The 24259-nt window shown below is 43.6% G+C and overlaps 1 long non-coding RNA gene across 1 annotated transcript; it reads left to right on the top strand.

Annotated features, from left to right (window-relative positions):
- Window positions 1-14187: 14187 nt before the first annotated feature.
- Window positions 14188-23183, top strand: LOC131912369 (uncharacterized). The gene is made up of 3 exons (XR_009379610.1): window positions 14188-14356; window positions 22738-22816; window positions 23074-23183. It is a non-coding gene; the product is annotated as an uncharacterized LOC131912369 (long non-coding RNA).
- The last annotated feature ends 1076 nt before the right edge of the window (window positions 23184-24259 follow it).

Here is a 24259-nt window from a genome sequence, read left to right as displayed (position 1 = left end):
TCTAACAATATTCAATAAAATTTCATAAAAGTGGGGTAGTTTTCTTGGTATGGATAAATTGAAACAAACTGTTTAATCAAAAATAGTTACTTTTTGTTTTAAAATATTTTTAAATGAATTAATGAGGACAAGAGACAAAATAGCCTGGAGAATACATTATTTAAATTTAAACAGCACCCTAATAAAGTAATTGTTTTTGAAAAGTTAAAGTCCTAAATAACTACAAATGTTCAATAATAGGAAATAATCATTTTTGATATTATTAAATTATTAATTATTATTAATATCATTAAACTGAAACATTAGATGCAGGCTCTAGTGGACAAACTGGACACTTTTTAGTCACCCAACCTTTATTAGGCATCACAGTAGATGCTTCCTCTACTTGTTTTCCGTTTCTTTCTCTATCTTCTTCCCTCTCTTCCTCCCCCTCCTCTCCCTCCTTCTCTTCATTCTGAATGTAAAACCCATAGACACTTCTGGCCATGACAGTATAACTGAACCAAAGTAGCCCTCTTTCTTCTAAAATTATCAAAAAATTGAACAAAATAGGGGCTGGAGAGATGGTTAAGAGCACTGACTGCTCCTCCAGAGGACCCAGGTTCAATTCCCAGCACCACATGGCAGCTCACAACTGTCTATAACTCCAAGATCTGATACCATCACACAGACATACATGCAGGCAAAACACCAATGCACATAAAATGAAAATAAATGTATTATTATTAATTTGTTTTGTTTTGTTTTGTTTTCGACAGGGTTTCTCTGTGTAGCTTTGCGCCTGTCCTGGAACTCACTTTGGAGACCAGGCTGGCCTCGAACTCACAAAATTGAACAAAACAGTTGTTTCCAGGAATGGAGAACAGGCAGCCAAGACTACAATCCCTGTGGGAACAGAAACGCAACACTGGACTCCAAGGATCCCCGGCTCTCACTAGGACCACAGCACCAACAGGAACAACCCGAGGGAGGAGGGGCTCATTTGGCTCCTGGTTACAGAAGGCTCAGTCTATGCTTGTTTCGCTCCATGCTCTTGCGCAGATGATCATAGCGGCAGAAGCACATGGCTGAGGACAGCTGTTCACACCATAGCAGACAGGAAACAGAGACAGGAAGTGGCCAGGGGTAACATTCTTAAAGACTCTTGTCCATCGCCACCTCTCAAAATTTCCTCAACTTCCCCAATGGTACCACTCACTGGGAACCAAATACACAAAACAGGATTTCATGGGAGATAGTTCCGATTCGAACCCTAGCATAAGATGAACAGGAAAACCAACCAGTGTGTGGTATTGGGGCTGCTCTGAGAAAGCTGAGATCAGAACTCAGGACATCCAGAACGGCAGGAGTCTGCAGGGCAAGCGAACAACTGCACAGAAAGAGAGCCACGCGGACCTGTGAGGGAGCCTGACGCGGTCTGTGGTTAGAGGCAGCCTGGGTACACAGTGGTGAGGTAACCTGAGGCTCAGCACTAGAAGCAGCTGGAGTGTGAGCACAGTTTCTAAGTCAGCCACGCACTGACAGAGGGTGCCCCGTGAGAGCATCACATTGTGAGCAGCCCATAATCGCCCTAGTAACACATCTGAAACACTGAAGTGCTGCCTCCGGAAGTTCTGCCGCAAGCCTGCCCTAGCTCACCTAGAACCTGCTCGGACAGCAGGTTTTGTGGGAAGACAGAGCTTGAGAGATGGTCTAACTGAACTGTCTGCTGATTCAGGACTCATCCTTCCTTGCAGGAGAAGCCCAGAGCTTTGACGACAGAGCGTGAGATGACCTGGACAATAGATTTAACACATGAAATTTGAAGCAACTTTCATAAGTATGCTCAAAGAAATAAAATCGTCTTCGTGAGTGAGCTGGATGCAAAGTATCCCCCAAAGCCTCGTATGTTAAAGGTTTGGTCCCCAACTTGGAGCTCTAATAATTGACAGGCAATTGCATCATGAGAGCTCTGACCTAATCAACGGGCTTTGTTGTGTGATATTTTGTTTGTGTTCTGACAAATAAAACTTGCCTGGAGATCAGAGGGCAGAGCTAGCCACTAGTTAACAATAGAGGCCAGGCAACAGTGGCATACACCTTTAATTCCAGCATTTGAGAAGAGGAAGCAGGAAGATTAGGAGTTCAAGGCCGCCCTGGACTGCACAAGATTGAACCAGTGTAAAAGAGAAACAGAGCTGGGCAGTGGTGGCACACATCTTTAATCCCAGCACTAGGGAGGTGGAGACAGGAATAAGGCAAGTGGAGACAGGAACTCGGCTGCCCATTTAGTCTGAGGATTTGTAAAGGTAAGAAGTTTCTAGTGGCTGCTGCTCTGATTTTTCAGTTTTTACCCCAATATCTGACTCAGGGTTTTTATTAATAAGACTAATAAGGGTCACTCTTCTGGGTTTGTTCTCTGATGGATTTATAGTTTGATGTCATTACTGAGAAGGAGCAAGAACCAGGTAGCAGGGCCTAGTTGGAAGAAGCAAGTCACTGAGTATATGCTATGGAAGAGCATATCTTGTCTAAGGATCTAGACCCTCTGTCATTCTGTTTCCTGGCTGCTCTGATGTGAGTAATCTCTTCCATACACACTCCTGACACTGTGGCATTATGCTTCAGGCAAAAAGCGATGGATCCCATTGATTCTGGATAATGTAAATCTGATATATATATATATATATATATATATATATATATATATATATATAATGGAATACTGTTTAACTCTGAAGAAAAAATAAAATTACAAAATTTGCAAGAAAATTGATAGACCCAGAATATATAACATCAAGCAAAGTCACACAATCTCAGAAAGAAAAATAGCTGCCATTCTCCCTCATACACTGATCCTAGCCAAAAAAAGTATACATACATGTACATATGTAGCTAGAGTTTTCCTGCCTGGCCCACAGTCAGGACAAATCTCTCTCACCTGCCAGTCCCACACCCGCTCAGACCTGACCAAGTAAACACAGAGACTTATATTGTTTACAAACTGTATGGCCGTGGCAGGCTTCTTGCTAACTGTTCTTACAGCTTAAATTAATCCATTTCCATAAATCTATACCTTGCCACATGGCTTGTGGCTTACCGGGATCTTCACATGCGGCTTGTCATGGTGGCGGCTGGTAGTGTCTCCCTCTCAGCCTTCCACTTCCCAGAATTCTTCTCCTTGTCCAGCCTATACTTCCTGCCTAGCCAATGGCCAATCAGTGATTTATTTACTGACCAATCAGCAACACACTTGACATACAGACCATCCCACAGCACATATATATGGATCCCACATAACATGTAGCAAGAATGGGAATGGGTAAATACTAGGTGATGAAGAAGGGTTGGATGCAGGTGATGGACACGAGTAACAATGACACAAAGATAATTGTTTCTCCAGTTTTAACTCTGTCATGGCTTTTTTTGAGGGAAAGGAGGTTGTGGTGAATACATGCATAAAAATATAATTGATAGTGAAAGTGTAAAATCCAGTGTGAAGTTCCACAGCTTCAGAATGGCTCTTCTGACTGTATTGAAGTTGACTGAAATGTATAGACTTTGGCTCTGGCTAACCTCACTGGGCGGTGGTTTTACTTTCAAGTGACTTACAATAAAGTTTCATTTTTAAAAAGTTGAAAAATGATGATTCAGAACTCCAATATTTACAGAAAGACAGTAATCTACAAGGAGCCCAATAAATCCAAGCAATATAAATACATAGAAAAACACACTATATCAAAGTGTCACAAACCAAAGCTGCAGAGAAACACACACACACACATACACACACACACACACACACTATCAAGACAAAATTGTGGTTTACATCTCATCAGAAACTATGGAGACCAGAAGACAATGGAACAGTGCGGTACTAAAGGGAAAAGCCATTAACTCCCCATGCCCCAACACAATATGTAGCAGGCAGTATGCATCCAGGGCTGGGGAGCTGACTCAGTCAGTAAAGTGTTGGCCACAAAAACATGGAGACTTGAGTTCTTTCACCAGAAACCATGTAAAAATGCCAGGTGTGGTGGCATACACTTGTGCTGGGGAGGTGGGGACACTTGGCTGCCTGCTGCTCCATGGCCAAACATCCTAGCTACTCCATGAGTTCAAACCAAGAGAGATCCTGTCTCAAAAAAGAGTGGACAGCACTGAGGATCAACACATGTCTTCCACACACATGGACACACATGCACAGACATATGTATACAGCAGAAACTAGTCTGCATCAAGAACAAGATGAAATAGATATCAGGTAAGGATGACAAAGTCTGCAAAAATAAAAACAACTAAAGAGCACTCAGCTGCCCTTCAGGCCAATAATGCGTGATGGAAGCTTAAGCTGCAGGTAAAGAGGAAGAGGCCAGAAAGGGAAGTGACTGTCCCTTTAACAAGACTGCTTCGCCCCTTGTGATTTCCTTAGAAGGCAAACATTTGAAACATGTAAGGCAACCGTTATAGCACATGAATGATGATCATTTCATAAATGGGAGGAGTGGATGGAGCAGAGTGCTGGGATTTAATGAGAAGAACTGGAACAGCAGAGAACAGAGATGGGGTAAACAAGGCAAACAGGAAAATGACAGATATTACCCCAATCCAGCAATAACCAAAGCAAAGGCAAGGAGACTGGAAACCCCAGTTTACAGGAAGACAAAAAAAAAAAAATGCTTCAGAGACATGCTGTCTAAAAAAGATACATTACATAGAAAGAAATATAATAGAAACAAAAAAATGGGTGAAACTATCCAGTGCAAATAGTGAGTATGGAGTTACTAATATCAAACCAGTAGACTTCTATTAAAAAATCAAGACATTATATAAAAATTAATGAAAAATCTATGAGAAAGACAACAACCCTAAATATGTATGGACCTGAAGACAGAACATTAAAATTAGAGAGCTAAAGTAAGTCACAGACCACAGCAATCAGACAATGAGAGACCCAAAGTAAGGCACAGACCACAGCCATCAGACATTTCAGCAGCCCCAAGGGGTGTCAAATCATCATGAAGCCAGGCCGGGTGAGACAGCTACTTGAGAAGCTTTAGCAGAAAGAACTCAAGTTCAAGGCCTGAGTAGGCTACATGGAGAGTTCAAGGCCATCCTAGAAAGTGTAGCGGACCTTGTCTCAAAGTTTTAAAGGATAGAGAAGGGCTTTGCACAGCCCAGCAGTAGAGCACTTGCCAAAACACGCGAGGCACAGATCCAATCCTCAGTGCCACAGATGAGAGGGGAAAGCCACAGCGTTCTAAACAACACAGTCAGATTGCCTAAGACGCAGAGCTAACAAGTGCTGTAGATACACTACAGTGCTCACTCAGACCGCCGGCTGAGCCAGCAATAGGAGCCAACAGACTTCAAGGCATGCAAACTTTATGCCATATGTTCTCTGACTATAACAAAAGAAAAATATAACATTGAGTCATGTGAGCAGGTAATATATAAAAAATATAACATTGAATCACGTGAGCAGGAGATATATAAAAAATATAACATTGAATCACGTGAGCAGGAGATATATAAAAAATATAACATTGAATCATGTGAGCAGGTAATAAATAAAAAATATAACATTGAGTCATGTGAGCAGGTGATATATAAAAAATATAACATTGAATCATGTGAGCAGGAAATATATAAAAAAAACATTGGGTTATATGAGCAGGTAATATATAAAAAAATATAACATTGAATCATGTGAGCAGGTAATATATAAAAAATATAACATTGAGTGATGTGAGCAGGAAATATATAAAAAAATAACATTAAGTCATGTGAGCAGAAATTTCTCCCAGGAGACACACACCAATGAGATTAGGATGGGCCTCACTATGGAAGCCTAGCTGGCCCTGAGCAGTGTGCCTCTGCCTCCCAAGTGCTGGCATTATGGGCATGTGCCACCAATCCAGGATATATTTTTAAATATACTTAAATCTTTAAAGCTATCATATCACAAATGCAAAAAAAATAATGAGGAAGTGGGGAGGAGGTGGCTGAGGAGCAATTGATGAGAAAGATAAAACAGGGAGCTGAAGATGACCTTTGCACTCTGTATTTCACAGTGGAGACACTCCATGATGGGAAGGACAGTGAAGACTGAAAATTCTTAAAATTTGTCATAGGTAAATGCTTTGGAGAAACCCAGAAGATGTACCCATAAGAAAAAGAATGTAAGCTGGGCGGTGGTGGGGTACCCCTTTAATGCCACACTTGGGAGGCAAAGGCAGGTGGCAGATCTCTGAGTTTGAGGCCAGCCTGGTCTCCATAGTGAGTTCCAGGACATCCAGTGCTACATGGAGAAACCCTGTCTTGAAGAAGGAGGAGGAGGAGGAGGTATGAGGCTGGAAAGATGGCCCCATGGGTAAGGGTGCTTGCTGGACATGATTGAAGACCTGAATTCAGATCCCAGCACCCACATTAAAGGGTGTAGTCATGCATCTGTAACAAGAGAGCCTCTGGGGTTTGCTGGCCACCAGGTCCAGGACAGCCCCTGTATCAAAGTGAGAAGGTAGAAAGTGATAAAGCAGGACACCAAGTGTCATCTGCACACTCATCATTCACCCCGCCACAGGTGTGCAAACACTACACACACACACTACATTAGAAAATTCTTTAAGTAAAAATATTTCTCCGGAAAGAAATGTGAAGCTACTAAATTCCTTCAAGACTGATGATGGCCAGCTAAGCAAGAAAACGCCAACTCCTCTGAGGCTTCTAGAATAACCATGAATAAGGACAAGGCCAACATACTCTATACCACTGCACATATCAGTGACCACTGAGTGTGAAACAAAATCCAAAGTCATTGAACCTTTCAGCTGTGTCCTTCACCTAGTCACAGTCACTGAGACAGCATTCAACTTCACCCAGTGGCTGAAGTCACGGGACCGTGACAACAGTTCTTATCAAGAAGAGACCATAGTCCCCAGAAAGCAGTATTTTCCTAGTAAGATGATTTTCAAAATAATAATAAATTAGTTTGAAAAAATAAATAAAAAATTCCATTTGAAAATAAGTTCAGATTTTATTTCTGCTTGGGAAAAACAATCAGACCTAGAAGAAGTGAGATTGAAAGCACATCTCTCTGTCCTTATCTGGATGCTCAGTGCTAACACTTCACTCTATTGGCACCCGCTGATGGAGACGAGGGGCACTCACGTGCGTCACACAGCCATCCATCGGTCACTAACAGTGTGGTGGTCCTTCCATCAAATGTGCCATTTGTGTCCCAGGCCTCTCTTGAGTCACATGACCCTTTCTTCAGGTTCCCGTCCTCAATTCCTACAGGTCTTCAGCAATCAAAATTTTGAATTTTTCCTTGGCCTTTCTTTGTCTCTGATGACAGTAGCATATATTCATTCTCTTTTAAACTGGAACATGCTCCATTTACAGTTGTCCAAGGCTACCTCGTGTTTGAACTCAGCTTGTACATTCCTGGCAGGAACTCAGCGGTGTTACATTCTTCCTAGGGTCTGATATCTGAACAAGGTATCTATTTGGTTTTTTTGTTTGTTTGTTTGTTTTTTGTTGTTTTTTTAAAGATTTTATTATGAATACAGTGTTCTGCCTGCATGCCAGAAGAGGGCGCCAGATCTCATTACAGATGGTTGGGAGCCACCATGTGGTTGCTGGGAATTGAACTCAGGACCTCTGGAAGAACAATCAGTGCTCTTATCCACTGAGCCATCTCTCCAGCCTGGTATCTATTTGTTAATGATTTGTTTATTATTTATGTGCATGTGTGTGGGCCTGTGTGAGTTTATGTGCATCGTGTGCATTTAAGAGTTCACAGGGGCCAGGTGAGGACGTCGGGTACCCAGGAACTAGAGCGGCCAACGGTTGTAAGCTACTATGTGGATACTGGGGTCAGATCTCAGGCCTTATGCAAGAGCAGCACATGCTTTTAACTGCTGAGCCATCTCTCCAGCCCAAGCGTTATATTTTTACAGTTAAAATCAAAACAAAAAGCCCAAGGTATTTTAGTAATCTGAACATCTGACTTTAATATAAGCTCCTGGTAACTTAATATGCTTTTTCTAAATTAAGTATTTTTGTTAAATATTTCTTTGTGTTTGGGGTTTTGTTGTTGTTTTGCTTTGTTTGTTTTTTTGAGTCAGGGTTTCTCTGTGTAGCCCTGGCTATCCTACAATTCATTCTGGAAAACAGAGATCCACCTGCCTCTGTCTCCCAAGCACTGGGATTAAAGGCATGCACCACCACTGCACAGCTTTGTTGGTTTGTTTTTAGAACAGGTAAGCCATCCAATAACCTGTGCATGTGCACTGGGCAGTAGTGGTACATGCCTTTAATCCCAGCACTCCAGAGGTAGAGGCCAGCCTGGTCTACAGAGCAAGTTCCAGGACGGGCAGGGCTACACAGAGAGACCCTGTCTCAAAAAAAAAAAAAAAATCTGTACATGTGTTCTAAGGTTTTCTACTAATTATATTGTCTGTGATCTTGTGTTCTGGTTAAGCATTCACTCCAGGCTCGGGTAGATGAGTGAAATATCCACAACCTCATGTATAATATTTATTAAAACACTTAAATGACTTTTCCAAAGTTCTCCTTGCATGTAAAATGTATTTACAATTCAGTTACACCCCAAAATGAAATCCATCTCCTGTTTTAATCTGAGCCACCACTGGATGAAATCAAGGCTGCTGCTGGTTTTCTATACATTGTGAAAGCCACCATTAGGGAAGGCATGACTTCAGTGACTAGTCACCACACTTCGTATAGATTAATCCTAGAGGAAAGTGTGAGCCCTACTAGCCTTTTGCAGTTCACTGGGCTCTTTTTTTTTTTTTTTTTTTTTTTTTGAGCATTTGTTTTCAATTTATCTATAAGCAACAGAAGAAAACCCGGCTGAGGGCCAGTGGTTTTTATAGATTCATTTTTTGAAACCTGATAATTGTATAGCCTCGTATATCTAAAATAATTCTAGAAAATTCAGGACTTGAGGTGGGGACTCCTACTTGTTGGATGAGTCAATGTTTACTTCACTCACATAGTACTTGGTGCCATTTGTCAAACATTTGGGATTTAGACATTTTAGAACAAGAGTTTTAATTACACATTAACCCTGAAAGTGTGCATTATAACACTGCAGCATGTAGAGGCTATCAACCACTCACACTTTGAGATTGTCAGGACCCAGGCAAAGAAGAACGAATTAACAACGTCAAAATATGAGAGTCAGTGCTTGTGCACATGGCCCTGAGGAATCACAGCCGCAGGCACACACGGGCATACAGGTGTGGGGATATATTGTTATAAGACTCTGTCTCAGATTATTCCTTTAGAAGGAAAACGTAGGCAAGCAAAGCAAACACAAGAGGAATGTTACAAGATCTTGAAGGTGAACAACGCTTTTCTATCAGATGCCAGATCAGCCTCCTCGTGGATGTATACTGTAAATTCTTACCTCGATAACATAGAAACAGATCCTGAAAGATGGCAGACAGGATGCTTTGTTCTGAAAACTCGTAAGTGAATTCCCGCTGGAGATGAGTTTGCTGCCTACATTAATCGTTCTGTGCTATAGTTTGAGCAATTCATTCCTTGGACGAGAGTAAACTGAACCTTCAGTGTTGGCCGAGTCAGTAGCAGGAATTTTCACGCCAGCTTTAAAAAGCCCTGGAGAAGTATTCTTCCAGATCAGTTTTGATTAGTTATGCCCCTTCCAGGTGTGTGATCTTTTGATCTCACAAGATACTGCCATCTGCCAAGGTCACATTTGAGAATCACAAAATTTTGCCAAAAACTAAAAAAAAAAAAAAAATCACAGGACCCCCACAACGCTGTTTGCTCCTTTCTCTGTCTTATATGTGGTACTGGGGAGTCGACGTCAGCTCCTTAAGCACTTTACTCCTGAGCTCCCTGCAGCACCCTCATACTGTGTTAAGGGTATAATTTGGGGTTTGATTCATAGTTATCTAGAGGAGCATGCAGCCCACAGTTGGGCATGCCTAGAAGAACAGACTTTCAGAATCCAAACTTTACTTTCATTTCAAAACAGAATCTAATTTTCTCCTAGTTGACTCTGAGTGGAACATTTAGGACAGGAAGAAGCCATTAGTATGTAGCTATTGGTGTAAGAGTCACAGAGACAGGCCACCTCCCTTCAACTGCTTGCTCCCTTGAGCTTTTGGGCCTTGGGCACATACACACAGCGGGGTCTCCCCTAGAACTGTGTTGCCCGTAAATGCGATAAACTCCATTGTTCTCATAAAGGATTACTTCACTGTGGTCATCAGTTTGGCTCAGCCTGTCTGGTGTTGATGGGAAGACAGGAAAACAGTCTTTGAGGTTTTGAACATTTTCCCCGAGGAGTCACTGAGGTATAAACATCACACACTTGAGTAAGAAAAAGGATTTCCTTCAAAACACAATTGACAGCGCAGGTGTTGAGTGAAAGGGAATTCATCTGACCGCTGAGGAAAGAGAACTGTGGGCCTTTTGGAGAGCCTCAGTCACATTTCCCTACAAACCAAGGACACTGCCTGCACCATCAAGCAGAAAGGCCAAGATGGGAGAGTTGGCTCATTCTTGCCGACCTGTGAGACTTTAGCAAGGAAAAGATTTGAGAGCTGCAAAGTCTCATGGGAGACTAAACCTAGCCTCCTGAAGTAATTACTGAAGTGGCCCCAACACCCTCTTTGGTCACACTGTCCCTCCTTAAACTTCTTTTTTACCTCTCTAAAGTGAGGCAAAGCCTGGATTTCCGCAGCCTCGGCTTTCTCTGGGCTTCTAGAAGTAGTGGAAGCTTACTTCCTGGATATCAGACAAGTTCAAGTTCACTCACCGTGGGTAAACCCTTGACTCTGTTCAGTGTTTTCCTCTGAGCCCTACAATTCCTCTAGCGGAGGAGCATGGGAGATCGGATGGGTTTGCAGTCTAGAGAGCTGGAATTTTACTATAGTTTTCTGTAGATTTAATTCTAAACCATCTTATTAAATAAGAAACACAGAGCCAAATAAAGAGTTAAAAGCCCAGAGAGCAGAACAGTAGCCAAGAGCTAAGACCACCTTATCTTACCACTTGCTGCTGTCCTTCCCCTGAGAGAGAGAGAGACCTTCTTCCTGTGTCCTGTCTTTTTATTGCCTTTCTGTTCTGTCTTCTCATTGGTTCTAAACCCAACCACATGACTTCCTCATTGCTGCTTGTCTATACAGACCTCCAGGTCTCTATGGTTGGTACTGGGATTAAAGGCATGTGTCACCATGCTGGCTGTGTCCTTGAACACACAGAGACTTTGCCTGCCATGTGATCGGGTTAAGGGTGTGTGCTACCACTGCCAGACTTCTGCTTATGGCTCGCTGTGACTTCTGATCTCCAGGCAACTTTATTAACATACAAATAAAATCACATTTCAGCACAAATAAAACATCACCATAGTTTTCTGTGCTCATATCTACTTTAACCAGAATAGCCGCGGCCCCTGGTGCTTGAAGGGAGTGTGGGTAAAGTGGCAGCTCCATAAGCTCACTCACAGAAAACACTAGCATCCCCTAGGCCCTGCCACTCTCCACCTGGGGAAAGCTGTCAGACCAGACGCCACATTCCTCAGGTGATGGAGATTGTCTTGCAAGAGTGGAAGCTTCCTTTGATGTCTCTGCTTCTCTGATCTCTTCCTACCTGGTAGGAAGATGCTGTCCCCTCCTATCCAGAGAACCCTTCGGCACCCTCCCTAATTTATCGATTGCTTATTGTGTGCCAGGGACAATCAATGCAGTTGTTCCTGGAAGGCAAGTGAGGGGCTCATCAGGATGAGTCAGCAAACACAAGGGGCAGTGTCAGCGTACTCCTGCAGAGGTGACAGAACCCAGCCGAGTGGGAGGCAGGGACTGCTCTGCCTTGGGACTGGCCCCTCTGGCCACATGGCCTCTTGGCCTTCCTAAGCTCAGGCCAGGGGTTCCTTCCACCAGAGCCCTCCCTATGGCTTATCCCCTAGTTCCCTCCCTCTGCTGACCAGCTCCAGGCTTCCTCTGCACCTCAAGAGCCTGTGGGCCTGTGACATCCTGTAGAAGCTCCAGCACACACACCCTGCTTTCTATTTCCCATAAACACTGGTGACTTTGCCTTTGCAAAAACTCATTTCCTCCCATCACCTGTGATGTGACTTCTTCCCCCATGCTTTCAAAACTAGTCCTCTGGCCCAAGTACAGCTGGCCTTCCGTGTTTGCTTCAGGAATACTGTATAGACTTCTGTCTTCACTTCTGCCTTCCTCCTTTCTCTCAGCCCCCACCCCCACCTCAGAGGTAGCCATCCCTGGGACCCTACCTTCTTTTACTCTGCTTCCCAGCCTTCTCATTTTTTCTTAGCTCACAAATGCAAGAACTACCTGAATCTGCGCCACTTTGCAGCTCACCATGTCCAAGGCTTTCGCCGGCACTGGTACAATTTCAAACATATACATGTCTAGTTTAGAATCCAAATGCCCATCCTAGCCCACACTGTGGGACATTTTCAGTGAGATGAACCTAAGCCCTCAACGTACACCTAAAACCATCTACTCCAGCTTCTCCCAGCCCTCCAGTCCGAAACCAGGAGCGACTCGTTAATCCTGTCTGGTGGCTAGCCGGGTGGTTTCCAAACTGCGCATCCTTCCTTTTCAGGATCTCCTTGTCACCACCCTCTTCTCATCCCCTTCACCCCAGTGAAGACCTAGATTGCAACTCCTGTCTTCTAACCAGTTTCTCTGCTCCCTCTGAGGACTCTCCACCCAGCTCCCCCACCCAATCTGCCCTGAGCATTTCCAAGGAGCAAGTCTTGCTGGATAATATCTCTACCCTGCCCAAAGAGCTTCAATTGAGTCTCCGAACTTGAGGGACAAAGACCTGGAGCTGACAGTCCACAGCCCAGCCACAGCCACAATGCTCTCCCTCTGGCCCTGCTTGCCAATCAAACTGCTGTGCTGGCCATGTGCCCAACTATGCTAACAGACAATGCTTTGTCACCTGCTGCCTTGACACCTCTCTTCTGGCCAAATGTGGCCAAGTCTATGAGGTTTGTCTCAGGTCTCATTTGCTTCCAATTCTAGGTCACTCTCACTTTCAGTGTGCTCAGTGGCATGCTTATTCAGATCCAGGAAGTATAACAACTTAGAATTTTACTCTGTAAAATAGGGCAATCATATCTAGTCACCGTGGTCATTTGGAGGACTTCAAGCTGTTTCCAGTGCCACCTCCTCGTGTTAATAACTTCTCAGTGAGGTGCCTATGACACAGGCATCTCGTATTTTCTATGCAGCTCTTACTTCAGTGCCTGAGCCCTGTCGGCTAAGAAATTCAAGGGCCTGCTCTCCCTGGTGTCTGTAGACTTCAAACACAATGTTCTGGCACCACCCCACCAGCCCTTTTCAGACTTGCTTGTTTTTGTGTTTATTTTCTCATGGCCTTTAAAGTTTACCAAATTCCCAGGTCTGGGATGGTTTTCTGTCACCAAAGCCAGTGAAGCGTGGTATTGTTTGCCATCCGGAACATCCTCTGGTTCTCCTCAGAGGGGAATGAGAGAAAAAAGGGGAGCAGGTGCAGAAGGGTCTGTTCACAGGGTGCTGACCCTCAGCGGGAGCGTGACAGGCCTTTAAAATGGGATTAGACACCCAAACAAGAAAGGCCACACTCCCAATTTCCAGTGGAAATGCCAACACAGACAGAACTGAGCCTAGGGGACTCTCACACTCCCGCCCCCACCTCACTGATTTAAGGGAAAAAAAAAATGATAAATTCCAGTGATCGGTTTCCTTAAAAGCTCACGAAAGCAGCTCCAGGAAACCAAGCCTGGCAGTGAGTGGCAAGCCCGAGTCACCACTTGAGAAAGTCCTTCTGCCGTGTTTCTTATCGTGCTACAGGAGGGGTTGGTGGGGGAAGACCCACAGATAGAAAGACACAAAGGAAACTCTGTGTCGTCTGCAGACTCTCAACTTATTTTTAAAACGCGGTCCGTCTCACTATAAACCCAGCCTCTTCCTGTACACGTTTTCCATCTGCCTCTCTGTGACAGATGACAGAAAGGCACTGTGTCTCCTTATCTGTGTCCTGTTCAAAGGCAGCAGACCAGAGGCACCTGGAAGAGGAACTCTGGCCTGTGGCTTCAGAATCTACAGGGAGGGAATACTGGGTCCCCGACGGACTGAAAACAGAAGGTTACCCACGGAATTTTAGAACCAGTTCTGAGAATTCTCAGGTCTTCCCCTTGCAGACATGTGTCTCTTCACCAGCATGACTGAGGTGAGCGCCCATCAGCACTGCGTCTAAGCACACCAGACCAATGGAGGTTTGTTTCCAACGTGAAGAATTCCAGAAGGAATGATACATTCTAGAGACCTACATGAATAGTCATGTGAAAAAGTCCCAACAAAATGTATGTTCGTAGGCTCAGATTTTAAAACATTAAGAATATATGAGATACATATTCTATATTCGTAAATTGTTAAAGTACATGAACAATGACTGTGAAAAAGTATGTTGAGTTTGGCATGGATCACATGCCTGTGATCCTAGCACTTGGAAGACTGAGGCAAGAAGATCTTGAACTTGGGGGTAATTTGAGCTATAGAATGAGTTCCAACCAACATGGGCTACAGAATAAGGCCCTGCTGGGAGAGTGGGGGATCAAGTCTACCACAGAGAAAGCAAAATTCCCATATTGAAGAATGCTGATTACTTGACACAGTGGGACACAGAGTTGGGGTTGGAGCAGTGCGTCCAAACCTCACTCTTAACTGTCTGTCAGGCTGAAATGACATATTTATAGTCTTTTGTTCAAAGACATGTGTCCTAGTCAGGGTTACTATTGCTGTAATGAAATACCATGACCAAAGTAACTCGGAGAAGAAAGAGCATAATCCAGCTTACACTTCCAGGTAACAGCCCATCATTGAGGGGAGTCAGGACAGAAACTCAACAGGGCCAAAACTCAAGCAGTGGTTCTCAACCTTCCTATTGCTGCAACCCTTTAATACAGTTCCTCATGTTATGATGATCCCAACCATAAAATTATTTTCATTGCTACTTCATAACTGTAATTTTGCTACTGTTAAGAATCATAATGGAAATATCTGTGTTTTCCAATGAGCTTAGGCGACCCCTGTGAAAGGGTCTTTTGACCCAGAGGTTGAGAACCTCTGAACTAAAGGCAGGAGCTGATGCAGATACCGTGAAGGAGTGTTGTTAACTGGCTTGTTCTCCATGGCTTGCTCAACCTGCTTTCTTATAGAACCCAGGACCCCTAGCCCAGGAAAAGCACCACCACCATCAATCACTAATTATGAAGATGTCTTCTAGGCTTATCTACAGCCTGATCTTAGGGAGGCTTTTCTTAATTGAGAATCCCTCCTCTCCAATGACTCTAGCTTGTGTCAAGATGACATGGCCAACACAACATGCAAATATGCCAGTGGATATGGTACATAATTATCCTGAGTTTCAACCGGAAGGAAAAGTTACACAAAACTAACAGCCTGTGGCAAAACATATGGTTTTGTTACATCATTTGAAATCACACAAATCAATTCAAAGACAGTCAATACCTTAGTTAAAACCCAGGGACCAATCTATTAACCCGGAAGAACCCCCACAGACTGAAGCACCCCACCACAGAGCTAGACAAAATACAACTTGAAGCACATTTTTCTCCCATTCTAGCCTAGAGAATGAAGAATAAAGGCCTTACTGAAACTGGCTTTTCCGAGAGGCCAGTTGCAGGGTCCTAGCTGTAGGAGAGACTTTTTGCTTAGCGACATGATCTTCAGAACAGATGTAGAGTAACACATGGAAACCCTGGACAGTACCAAGTGGACTTGGATTAAACTGAATTTGGAAAACTCTTCCTCGATTAAAATCCACAAGTCTAGAGAGTTTGTGTGAACTGCCACCTAAAACATTCTGATAGCAAAGTATGACTTTGCTATTACCTTCAGAGGCGTGCCTGTCTGTGGACCTGTGACTGTGGGAAGTGTGGTGAGGACGAGATGTTAACCAATCCGGAGCTTAGAGCTTTAGATGGTCGTATTATATAAGGCAGTTAAAGTAAACATTCCGAATTGCAAGGATACACTTTTCCTTCTTCGAGGAGGAGATAGGGGACTTGAGTAGTAAACAGAAATATATCCTGGGAGATAAGAAGAAAGGCCAGGAGAAGGTTAGATAACGTAGCCAGGACTCTCAGATCGGGAAAGAGAACCTTCCCTCCGATACCATGACTAGCCATTTTTCTAATTTTAGAAGCAATGCGTACTAAATATACAAAATTTGAAATATACAAACTTGAAATCTTGCCTTCTGGTGCTTCCATTGTGCCCGTGTGTGTTTGTTCTTACAGGAAATTATCGTCTGAGGACTTTGTTTCCTTCCTCAGACCTTCTAGCCTATTTCCCACGATGCCCTTGGGAGCAGAGCTTTACTGCGTTAGGATTTACGAACACCTGCAGTGTATTGCACCTGTGCAGTTAGTTACTGTGCTGTACCTCAAGCCACGAGTGCAGTCACCAATACCATGTTAGATGCTTTATTGCAGACTAGTATGCTTTATATTTGACTAGTATACATATGCACTTTAAGAACAAAGAGCTATTGCCTTAGCCTGAAGGTCTTTGACTTCCTGTGGGACTGAAGTGTCTGCCAGTTGACAGTCCTGGGTCCCTTACTGCTACAGTAGCCCATGGTACCCTTTATAACTGACTAACCTTATGCCAGCGATGCTTCCTTCAAATAGTTTCCCATTTCATCCTCTTCCTTATATTCTCAGACATATCTTCTAACACTCCATTGTATTTGCTACACTGTTTTATGATTAGAAAGCCTCTCTCCATCTCAAAGGTTAGTTAAATACATATCTATTTCCAGATTTTTTTGTTTTTTTGTTTTTGAGAGGGCTGTTTTTCTCCAATTACTACTGGATCAGATGCCTCAATCAACTTACCCTTTACCTAAGGCTGTTTTCTGGTTTTGTTGTTTTGTTTTGTTTTGTTTTGTTTTTGTTTTTCTGAGATAGGGTGTCATGGCAGGCTCAAATTTGCTATGTAGCCAGTGATAGCCTTGAACTCCTAAACTTCCTGCTTCTGCCTCAAGTACAGTACTCTACCATATGGCATCAAGGCATTTTTAAAGGCTAATGCTCCATCACTGTATAGAAGGAGCTTCTAAGGTTCTCTCTCTGTCTTTACTCCTGATCCTGTCTCACACTAATTTTTCTTACTTCTCACAGAAAATTTTTAATTTTCTTACTTCTCATGGAAAAATATGTCCATAACCATTCTTCAGAAAAGTAAGATAATATGTTTAGACAAACTTCAGAAAACTTTGGTCAAGTTCCTTAGGAACAGGAACTGCTTTTAGAAACACACTTGATCTGCACATTAATTTAAAAATAATCATCATGTCTTCAGTGTCCGTGTGTCCATCCAGAAGTAATCCAGAGTCTACACGAGTTTTTAGTTTATTTTTATTTTTTGAGACAAGGCCTTAGTATATGACCCTGGCTGGCCAGGAACCTGCTCTGTACACCAGGCTGGCCTCGAACTTAAAAATCTGCCTACCTCTTCCTCTGAGTGCTGGGATTAAAAGCATGTGCCACCAAGCTTGGTAAATTTATTATTACTATCCATTCTTTTCATTGCTCGTCCACGCCAAGTAGATGCTTTATCCCTGAGTCATGCCTAAGTCTTGTTACTATTTTTGGTTACATCTTTTCCTACATCATGCCTTTGTGGTGGCTATTCCTGCCAAGTTAGAAAGCTGCCAATTTTGAGATTGATCTATTGTCTGGCCACCTTTCTATATAAAGTGTTTTAAAGTGCACTTCCTTACTCTCAAAATATATAGAGAGAAATACATATATAAAATTAAAGTACCACTAAGTGATATATTTACATATAAATATATACATATATAAAATTAAAGTACCACTAAGTTATATATTTACATATAAATATACACATATATAAAATCAAGGCACACTAAGTTAAATGAGCTATAGAGGCAACCCCTGTCTGATTCCTGGTTCTCCCTCTGTTCCATTGGTGAGTTTTATCTTGACTCTGGCTTCAGGTGGGCCTTCTTACCACTAAGGGCTCCTGAGAGGATCAGGACAGAAACTCAAGTCAGTCAGTCTGGGATGTCAGGTAAGTCAGTCTGTGATGTCAGGCAACACTCACTCCAAGATCCCCAACTGTACCACCTGAACAGGGGCAGGCCCAGGAATCCCACGTTTTTATGTCACTCCAGGTTTTTACATAACTGAGGCTAACCACATGCAGATGAAGCTGGACTGGCCTGGCAGGAAGGGAATTTCAGCACTTGGAGCTCATCTGAAACACTGTGCGGCTGCCCTCACTCTCCTAATCTGTGTTGGGTATCTTACAGAGGTAGCTAACTGAACAGCACAATCATTTCTTTAGCTGCACAGGTCCGCAGCCATCACACCAGTGAAGAGCGCACCTCTCCTTCCCACACCCCTGTCCCAGTCCACAGACACACTGGAAACATAGCACAGCCTTCCACACCCAGCTTTGTCTAATTTCCTCTTTTTGGAGCCTTTCTTTCCTGGAAGTTGTGGTGTGGTAGTCTAGTCTGTGAAGACAGACTCCAGGAAGAGTCCAGCTCAGGCCGAGGTGGTCCAGGGACAGGCCCTGCAGTTGGGTGAGGATTCTGGGATAAGAACACTAGGAGGCAGGGTCTGGGAGCATCTTGGATCTGCAGACTCTTGGCCTCTGGGAAAGAGGAGGTCAGGGAAAGCAGAAGAGGTCCTCTATGGTGGTGAGTCCACCAGGATAAGGCCTGCTGCCTGGGGCTAAGGGCCACCCTGGAAGTGGATGCTGTGTATTAGTGGTAGAGATTGGCCTCAAACCCTGTTTGTCTAACCCCAAGCCCATTCTTTTTAATTGTATGGCTTACTTTAAGTTCAGATGCATTTCAGATGGTGATTTCAAACACTGGGCTATGGTGTTCTAGAAGGGATTTTGAACTTCTTTAAGTTAAAAAGAGAAAAATTTAAACTGTGTAGGAAGCCCTCCTCCTGGGCCTGCGGGATGGCTGAAGGGATCACTTAGTACCCAAGTCTGAAGGTCTGATGCAAGAACATCTTCCCTGGGGAGACAAAAACAAAGAGCCCTCCACAGAAACTCCCAAGACAAATGCCTTAGTTACGGTTTCTATTGCTGCAACGAAACTTCATGACCAAAAGCAACTGGGGAAGGAAGGGGTTTATTCAGCTTACACTTCCACATCACACTTCAACACCAAAAGGAAGTCAGGACAGAACTCAAGCAGGGCACGAACCTGAGGCAGGAGCTAAAGCAGAGGCCATGGAGGAGAACTGCTCACTGGCTTGTCCCCCATGGCTTGTTCAGTATTGCGTTCTTATAGAACCCAGGACCACCAGCCCAGGGTTGGCACCACCCACAATGGGCTGGGCCTTCCCCCATCAGTCACTAATTAAGGAAATGCCCTAAAGCTGGATCTTATGGAGGCATTTTCTCAATTGAGGTTTCCTCCTTTCGGATAACTCTAGCTTCTGTCAAATGGATAGAACTATCCGGCACAAGAAACAAAATGACCTGGCCCCAGGTTCCCCATAGAGGCATATAGGGCCTTCTTACTGAGCAGGAGTGACCCACATGCAGCTCACTGGGAAGTCCTTACAGTGTGGATGAGGTCTTCCCAGAAACAGGGAAAAGAAATGCAGTCCTGGGCCGAGACGCAGCTCTGTGGTAGAGCAGGTGCCTAGCATGCATGAAGACCTAGGTTCAATCACCAGCACAGATGAAAAGGACTCAGACTTCCTCAAGCCTGTGAGGGGAGTTACAGAGAGAACAGACCCTTCTCGTCCTGAGACTGGATTGTGAGTCTAACGATGAAGGTGTTGGTGTTGTGCCCACAATAAGACTTTTAGGAACTACAGAGAGCCTACCAAGGGAGTGAAATTCAAATTTTAAGGAGGTATGCATGAAACTGAATATTAAGAAATATTGGCAGAAATAATAATTCAGCAAATTGCTAGTATATTTCACAACAGAACTAAAATCTGGTTGACCTACTGAAAACAACATTTCCGTGTGATATTTGACTGTGACTTTGTATTTTGACTCAGCCTTTTACTTTGGATCAACCTTAAAGAGTAGATTTTCATTTTCTTCCCAATCAAAAGAATCTAGATTTGCTGACTATAGTGATGTTAGCTCTGAGGTACTCACTACTGTGTCTCCATTCTGAGGTGACCCTCCTTGATAATTTGCTCTGTTTGGTGAGAGATCATTATTTCTGCATTTGTGTTATTTCCCCACAAAAATGAAACAGAAACTGCAATATTAAATCTCTGGAAAAGTCAGCTCTCTGAGTATGGTAGCAGAAGAAATACTACTGTGTTCATTTTCAACATGGGCTTTAAAAAAATATTTATTTAATTGTATGTGTGTGCCTAGACCTATATATGTGCACCATACATGTGAAATGCCCTCGGAGGTCAGAAAGGATACCAGACCCCCTGGAACTAGAGTTACAGAAGGTTGTGAGCTGCCATACGGATGATGGGAACACAACCCAGGTCCTTTGCAAGAGTAGTAGGTAAACTCTACAACTGAGCTGCCTCTCAAGACCCTCAACACGGATTTTGTTTGTTTGTTCTTTTGAGTCAGGATCTCACTATGCTGCCCATAGCCTGGAACCAACTATGCAGACCAGGCTGGCCTTGAACTCAAAGACCTGTGTCTGCCTCTGCCTCCTGAGTGGGTAAGCTACCATGCCTAGCAACACGGACTTTTTAATAACATTATGTGCTCACATGGGAAGAGCTACAAAAACAAATGAGTGACTACTGGTTTGCTTGCTTGATTGTTCTTTTCGCTGTAGTGATGGTGGTTGCTAGAAGCAACATATAGTCCACCTACTACTAAATTAACTGTAAATTCAGGGAAAGTCTTGAAACTCTTTTTAGAAATTATTAACTAACAAATCTTAATTTCCCAAGTCCTTGGTCTTTCTGCTCTCTCTCCAGCTCACCTATACAGCAAATTCTTCTTGTAAACAATTTACCATCTGTCTGGGTCACTGTTCTATTGCTGTGAAGAGACACCATGACCAATGCAACTCTTATAAAAGAAAGCATTTAATTGGGAACTTGCCTCAGTTTTAGAGAGTTAATCTATGACCATTATGGCAGGAAGCAAACAGGCAGGCATGGTGCTGGAGCAATTACTGAGAGCTTTACATCTGGGTCTGCAGATAGCAGACAGAGAGAGAGAGAGAAACTGAGCCTGGAATGAGCTTTTGAAACATCAAAGCCCACATCTAGCCACACACCTCCTCCAACAAGGCCATATCTCCTAATCCTTCCCAAACATTTCTACTAACTTAGGACCAAACACTCAAACATATGAGTCCATGGAAGTTGCTCTCTTTCAAACTACCACACCATCCAACAGTCCCATGAAGTAAAAAGTGTCTTCATTACAGACTGAAGAGTTTAAAGAAAATAAGATAGCTCTGCCATGATCCAGTGTCTGGTATCTGTAACATTTGCTGCACCTGCCAATATCCCACAGAAATCTACCCTGTCCCTACTGCAGGCCACACAGTTCTCAGTACAGAACCACAGTTGAGGGCTGTTTGGGAAGGAGAAAGAAGAAACAAACAGTAGAAAAACTCAGAACCATTTTTTGACTTTTCCAAAAAACTCAAATGCCAGGTCTGGAGAGATGGCTCTGTGGTTAGGAGCATTTGCTGCTCTTCCGGAAGATCCGTGTTTGATTCTTAGCACCTACAAGGTGGCTCACAACCTTCTGTAACTCCCGTTCCAGAGGATCTGGCACCCTCTTCTGGCCTCCACAGGCACTGCATGCACTTGGTGAAGAGATGCACATAGGCAAAAACCACTAATACAGAGAAGATAAAATATCCTCAGATGCCAGCACTCACCATCACTCTTCTAGAAACACACAGCCTCTGCCTCTGCTAGTGAATGAGAAGCCAGCTCGAAAGAGGAGAAACTCAAACACTCATGTCTGTCATGTGTTCATACCACTCAGTGGCGTGTCAACATCCGTCTCCCCTGCCATTCCTAAACTGTGACACAGCTCAAGCAATCAGCAAATAGCACGTTTGCTTCAAACCGTTTCTCTTGCTTGCTAATAAAACCTATCCTCAGACAAACAGTATCCACTACTTAAAGCACATGACAGACAGATGACAGAAAGCTAAAGGATAGACTGATTGATCAAAAGATAATAGGAACACATATTTATGTTTCACTATAGTCTCAAAATTATGTATCAAATTTTCATGTTTCGTGTGGATTTTTGGAAGAAATATATTTATTCAATAAAACACAAGTGGAAAACCTGAAAAAGGTAGAGAACAAAAATCATTTTTCCCTGTAACCTTCATCCATGTGTACCATTAATGCAATATCCATTCTTGAATGAGGTTAGAAGACAAGAAGGGCCGGGCGGTGGTGGCACACGCCTTTAATCCCAGCACTCAGGAGGCAGAGGCAGGCGGATCTCTGTGAGTTCGAGGCCAGCCTGGGTTACAGAGTGAGTTCCAGGAAAGGAGCAAAGCTACACAGAGAAACCCTGTCTCAAAAAAGAAGAAGAAGAAGAAGAAGAAGAAGAAGAAGAAGAAGAAGAAGAAGAAGAAGGAGAAGAGGAAGGCTGGAGTTGTTCTGGATCCTTCTAGAACACTGCCCTGTCTGAAGCAAAGCTGGACCTACGAATTCACCCTTTCATCTTTAATTTCCGTCGTTCACAGGCTCTGCAGCTGTCTCCCCTTATACCAGGCACCTCCCCCACACAAAGCCTGGAGACCAGAGAAGCCCCACACACCTAAGGTAAGGTAGGAAAGCCACATTCCTTTCAAGCCACCACCAGGGACAGGCCACTCATAGTAAAAATCATAACAAAAATACAGGATTGCATAGAAGCTTGGAGCCAAGACGACAGTTGACCCCCCCCAATTAGGAAATGTCAAGATGAAGATCAAAATTACACTCCTTGAACTTGACTATTACTGAACAGTGGACTCTGCACCTCTACAGTGAAACGCCAAGGTGAAAGACCCAACTTTCCTCCTCTTCTCCTCTGCCAGGTCTCACAGACATCCCCATAAATTTGACATCATGAGCATGTATGGATTATTCTGAAAGACACAAAGTCACTGGTTCTTCCTTTTATCCAGGCAGCAGAGTCATCCTGGATATCATCTATAGTAAAAAAAAAAAAAAAAAAATTAAGAGAAAAAGAAAAGATTTAAGAGTCATTTTTCAAAGTCTAAGTCTAAACATGCTCCATTCTGTGGCTATGTTCACATTTTACTTAGAATAATAGGGACCATCTGGAAAATTGTCCTTGGAGAAATCCAATCATCCTTTTGATTAATATTGTGATATGGAGCCATGCACAGTTTATGGTTTATTTGTGTGCTCTGTAACATCACTGAAATCCTAGTGTGAGCTCCTATCCCTCTGAAGGGCCTGCTAAGTAAACAGGAGGTGTTTAATAAGGACAAGTGCATTTTTAAATATGTCATTTGTTTTTACAGCCCGATTACTCTCACCCTGCATCTCCACCCCCACAGGCCCCCTAGGCCTGCATTGTTCTCGGTATCACAACAGCCCACACAAAGAAGCAACTGCAGCCCGCGGCAGTCAGGACACAGCCTGGCCCTATCTAATCAAGGGCAGAAGGTCACTTCCGAACTACTGGGCAATAAAAGATTATTTCCAGCGACAAAACAGAGAAGCCCTGTGGCGGGGCGGAGTGCAGGGAGGGGGGAGGGAGGGAGGGAGGGAGGGAAGGAGGGTGAAGGGGCCGGTCCGCCGGAGGAAGCGCATTGACTCTGGGCAGCAGACGGGAACCATCTGCCTCCCTTCAGACCTATGCTGAAAACAAGAGAGAAAACCCCCTTTAAGGGGCCAGTGATTCTGGGCTGTGCGACTCAAACTTGAATAACATAAAACCAGCTTTCCCAGGCAGAGAAAAATGAGAGAGAGAGAGAGAGAGAGGGGGGGGGGGGGGGGGCTTAGCAAAAGCTAATGTTGGGGGAAGGATCAGATCAGTAAATAACATTTTGAAGAGGAGCGAACCTGCTGTTAGCTCTCATTCGAAGTCAACACTCCTCTGTTAATGCACAAGCATGCACACGTGAGCACACGCACACCACTTTTGAGGAATATTATTTTCTTTTTAAATAATAACTGTGTTGACATCTGCCCAGGTCCCACCAGGAGTCAGTACTCATCCATCACTCCCCTCCCCCATCTCCAGTCCCCCTG

This window comes from Peromyscus eremicus, chromosome 6 (assembly GCF_949786415.1).
Source record: "Peromyscus eremicus chromosome 6, PerEre_H2_v1, whole genome shotgun sequence".
In the NCBI taxonomy this organism is placed as follows: domain Eukaryota; kingdom Metazoa; phylum Chordata; class Mammalia; order Rodentia; family Cricetidae; genus Peromyscus; species Peromyscus eremicus.
The sequence above is the reverse complement of the archived record's forward strand: the minus strand, read 5'-3'. Positions and strand labels throughout refer to the sequence as shown.